At 29.9% G+C, this 5,361-nt stretch overlaps 1 non-coding gene across 1 annotated transcript; it reads right to left on the reverse strand.

Moving 5' to 3' along the window:
• Positions 1-251: 251 nt before the first annotated feature.
• On the reverse strand, positions 252-325 carry TRNAW-CCA. Its single transcript has one exon. It is a non-coding gene; the product is annotated as a tRNA-Trp (tRNA).
• Positions 326-5,361: the final 5,036 nt, after the last annotated feature.

The following is a 5,361-nucleotide window of genomic DNA, read 5'->3' on the forward strand; positions in this document are numbered from 1 at the left end:
AACAAAAAAAATGATTGAAGTTTTTCTATTTGGAATCGTGTTAGGTTTAATTCCTATTACTTTAGCTGGCTTATTTGTAACTGCATATTTACAATACCGACGAGGTGATCAGCTGGACCTTTGATTAATTAATGTCTCATTTGTTTATTGATCCCCTATTTATTTGTTTTAATACTGGGGTTCAATAAATTCATACTTTAGACTGCTGCTCAATTATTTCAGTGTAATTCTCAATTTAATAATAATGGAATCGCGCTCTGTAGGATTTGAACCTACGACATCGGGTTTTGGAGACCCGCGTTCTACCGAACTGAACTAAGAGCGCTTTATTCTCATAAATTATTTTATATGATCCCTTATTATTGCTCATATGATAAGTGATATCATATAATAAGTAATAGTTAGGGATAGGGATGACAGGATTTGAACCCGTGACATTTTGTACCCAAAACAAACGCGCTACCAAGCTGCGCTACATCCCTTTCCATTGGTTTCCAGTATCATTATAAAGAATCTTTGTCTTATTTTCCACATTTTTCTTTTCTTCGTTGATATACATATCAATTATCCTATCATTTTTCTTTTTTTTTTAGTTTCCTAGACTATAATATAGAATAGAATATGAAAAAGAAATATTCTATAGAAGAAAGAAAGAATATTGAATTAAATTAAAAAATAGAATAAAAATAGAATTTAAAATAGAAAGTATAATAAGAATAAAGAATAATATGTATATAAAGAAAAAAAAAGAATATATAGAATAGAAAATAGAATAATGAAAAAATTCAAAAGAAAATAATTCGTTTATTAAATAAACGAATTATTCGTAATTAATATAATAATATTAATATAATATAGTTAAATATTTTTTATGAAAAATAGAATAAATAATATTAATAAATACTAGAATCAAATTAATAAATACTAGAATCAAATAAAAAGAAAATATTCTAAAAAAGGAGGATTTGAAATGCGAGATCTAAAAACATATCTTTCCGTGGCACCAGTAATAAGTACTCTATGGTTCGGGGCTTTGGCGGGTCTCTTGATAGAGATCAATCGTTTTTTCCCAGATGCATTGATATTCCCCTTTTTTTCATTCTAGTTATTGGCACAGCACGGGAAGGGGTGAAGAAAATCAATTCAATATCTGTAATTAATTAATTAATTCCCTCTTCTTTATTTCTTATTTTTGAGAATGAAAATTTTTTCAATTAGAAAAGATAAAAGTGGATTCAGCCTCAGTGAAACTCGGAATCTGGTCTAGGCTTCAATGGAATTGAATTAAGAATTTCATTCCATTTCTATTAATAATAAATAGAGTGAGACCAAAAATAAAAATGGAATGGATAGGAAGGGGGCAAAATATCATACAAGATACTTAAATGAAAACTAAAATATTGTACTGCGATTCGAAACAAAATATAGTTCCAAATCATTATATTACTTAATGATTACTGTACTACATTAATTGGAACGAAATCTTTCAGAAGTTTATTTCGAATTATTAACTTTTAATATTTTTCGTTCCTTTTTTCTTCTTCGCTTCGACTTCGAAAATAGAAGAGTTAAGTGAATTAAAAACCCAAAGGAGAGGTTCATGGCCAAGGGTAAAGATATCCGAGTAACTGTTATTTTGGAATGTACCAGTTGTGATCAAAAGAGTGTTAATAAGGAATCAACGGGTACTTCCAGATATATTACTCAAAAGAATCGACACAATACGCCTAGTCGGTTGGAATTGAGAAAATTCTGTCCCTGTTGTTGCAAACACACGATTCACGCAGAAATCAAGAAATAGAGAAAATTGATCGCTTATGTGTTACCTTTCTAACCAAGGAACATAACATGTAATAAAACAATCTTTCATATATGTATATAATTTTTAATTAAATTATATACATATATCATTATAGAACATATATTTCATTATAAAACATATATTTCATTATAAAACAAAAAAAAAAAAGAAACTAAGAATAGAAAGAAAAAAAAACAAATCTTCTTTTAAGAAATGCGATTTTTGGAATAGGAATAAACAAACCATGGATAAATCTAAACGACTCTTTCTTAAATCCAAGCGATCTTTTCGTAGACGTTTGCCCCCGATTCAATCGGGGGACCAAATTGATTATAAAAACATGGGTTTAATTAGTCGATTTATTAGTGAACAAGGAAAAATAATATCTAGACGCGTGAATAGATTGACCTTAAAACAACAACGATTAATTACGATTGCTATAAAACAAGCTCGTATTTTATCTTCGTTACCTTTTCTTAATAATGAAAAACAATTTGAAAAAAGCGAGTCGACTGCTAGAACTGCTACTGTTTTAAAAAAAAAAAAAAATAGAGTTACTCCTTAATTGAATTCAAATTTGTATCTAAACTCAAATCAAACGTGGATTGATGTTTTGTTCGAAAACTCCAACAATTCAATTTGGGTTGTTATATTGTAATAAAAAGGATAATCCGTTAAGAAGAATAAATCTTTTTTTGATTCAGCTTGGTTGTTTATTTTGATCACTTTATCATATGAATTCTAATTTTATCATACAAATCTCTATTCTATACCTTCCCGGAGCTCAGTCTCCGGGAAATTTTAGTTTTTATGAGCTCGTTGGCAATCATAAAAAGACAATTCTCTTTTAATATAGCTATTTGTGCAACTATTTTACGATTAAGAAGCAATTGCTTCTTGTATAGATTATAGATGAAATTATTGTAAATATAGTATATTTTTGGATTCTCGCGAATTACTGCATTTATTCGACTAATCCATAAACCGCGAAAATCTCTTTTTTTCCTATCTCTATCCCGATGAGCCGAAACCAAAGCTTTAATTTTCTGTTGAGGAATAGTTCGAGTAAGTCTTGAATGAGCCCCGCGAAAGCTTGATGTAAATAAACGAATTTTTGTCCTCCGTTTCCGAGCTATATATCCTCGTTTAATTCTGGTCATTGAGTAAATGAGACTTTGGTGAATAACTATTTCATTTTTTTCTTTCAGTTATTCTTTTCTTCTTCCTAGTCTATTAATAACAAAGATGGATTCTTCCAATGTATAAAAAAAAAATTCCAATGGCTTTTGCTACTATAACCTTCCCAACCACGATTTTTTTCTAAGTATTTAATTTAACTTTGAAATAAGAAATTGTATTGATACTAGGTATCAAAAAACATAGTAAATTAAATAGGATATAGATAAAAAAAAGAATGGGTTCCATCGTTTCTATGATTCTTTTTTAAACGACTAGGTCCTCTCTATACACCGGAGCCCCTTCTTTCATTTAATCCTTATTTAATCAATGTTATTGTTAACTTGTACAGTTCACATTCTTTGGCTCTACCCATGAAATATTTAGTAATAGGTTTTTTACAACGAAATCAAGTTATACAGTAACGGTGTTTAAGTATGAAAATTAGCTGGGTAACTGACCTTCTTATTCCGTTTTTGCAAAATAAATTAGGGGCATAATTTTTCTTTAATAGTATTTTCTCCGCTTAGTGGGTAACCATTTGTTACCAATGGAAAAGTGTTTCTCATCTTAAATTGCAAATTGGGGTGATTGGGTTTACACCAATCGAAATCATAAATTTTATATATGATAGAAGAATGCTTATATTATTAATAGATTTTTTTTTAAGTTAAGATAGTGTGAATGGAGTTCTTCCATTCACACTATCTTAACTGATCGCTAATACTGAAAAAATGGGTTTGGTTTCTTTTTTTTTTTATTAGTAGAATGATCTAAACGAGTCACACATACACCCTGGTACATGTCCCTCGGCGCTGAGGGCATCCCCGAAGAGCGGGGGATTTCGTGACATTTCGGATTGGCTGTCTTGTGTTTCTAATAAGTTGTTTCATAGTTGGCATGGTGGATCCTATAGACATAATGAGCCGGTTTAGATCAATCCTAACCCGATGATTATGAATTACTTATATTTTATTAATTTAATAGATTAATTAATAGAAAAAAAAAGTTATATTAAATTAAAAGGATTAAGGAGATAAAATTCAATCTCAAATCCTGTATTTTTTTTTGAGAAGAATCTTAGTTACTAATTGTTTATTGAAGTGCTATAATATCAACAATTCCGTGGGCTTGGGCTTCTGCTGCTGACATAAAAACATCCCTTTCCATATCTTCAGATACAACCCATAAAGGTTTACCCGTTCTTTGTACATAAACCCTTGTGATAGTTTCACGCAGTTTCAGTAGTTCTCCCGCTTCCACGATAAATTCTCCCGTTTGTGCCTCATAAAAAGAACTAGCGGGTTGGTGGATCATTACCCTGATTATATAACTTTATAAGTCTTTTCTTTATCTTGATAAAGATTTTGATGCGGATTTTCCCAATATTAGTCAATATTTTCTTTCGTCCTCAAACTAAGGTGAAAAGAATAAATACAAATAAGAAAATAAATGAGCAAAGATAAGATTCAATAACCGTACAAGCATTTTTTGCGTATTGATGCATACGGCTTTTCTTTTCCACGTATGCAATTTCTTTTTTTCCTCTATGGATAGAGTATTTTCTCTATGGATTTTTTTCCATTGAAGAAAAAAAAATAGAAAATCTACTGGGTTTTTTGGATCCAGATCCTTAAATAATAAATAATACAATAACCAACCTTCCTTTTTCTTTTTGAGTATTTTTTTTAAATACTATGATGGTTCCGTTGTTTTCTTATTTCGTCTTTTTTGTTATTCAGCAATCCGAAAGTTTCTTGTTTTTTATCATATGTTTTTTATTTTCTAATTAAAATAAATATTGTTAGACATAAATATTGTTAAAAGCTTTTTGGTATGAAAACTAAAAACAAAAAAGTCTGTGACACTAAAACTAAACTAGGTTCCTGATAGATCAGATAAAATCGTAAAAGCCCTCTCTTTCATACTACTTTTTCGATACATAATCAAATGGTTTAAAAAACAAAAATTTGTATATCGAATTCGAAGTACCATGCTATTATTACTTAAGTATTTTTATGGCGAAGGTATAGTCTTCATATATATTCTCAAATAAAAGAATCATTGGCGCCAAGCGTGAGGGAATGCTAGACGTTTGGTAATTTCTCCTCCTGCCAAAAGAAAGGATCCCATTGAAGCGGCTAATGCCATACATATTGTCTGTATATCTGGTTGTACATATTGCATAGTATCATAAATAGCCATTCCGGGTATTATCCACCCACCCGGAGAATTTATAAACAGATACACATCTCTGTTATATTTTTCTATACCGAGAAATAGCAGAATGCCAATAAGTTGATTCGATAGTTCACTATCGACCTCTTGGCCTAAAAAAAGTAATCTTTCTCGATAAAGTCGATTGATTAGGATTTAATCTTATA

The sequence above is a fragment of the Abrus precatorius genome, unplaced genomic scaffold (assembly GCF_003935025.1).
Source record: "Abrus precatorius isolate BTA unplaced genomic scaffold, Abrus_2018 Scaffold0, whole genome shotgun sequence".
Taxonomy (NCBI): Eukaryota; Viridiplantae; Streptophyta; class Magnoliopsida; order Fabales; family Fabaceae; genus Abrus; species Abrus precatorius.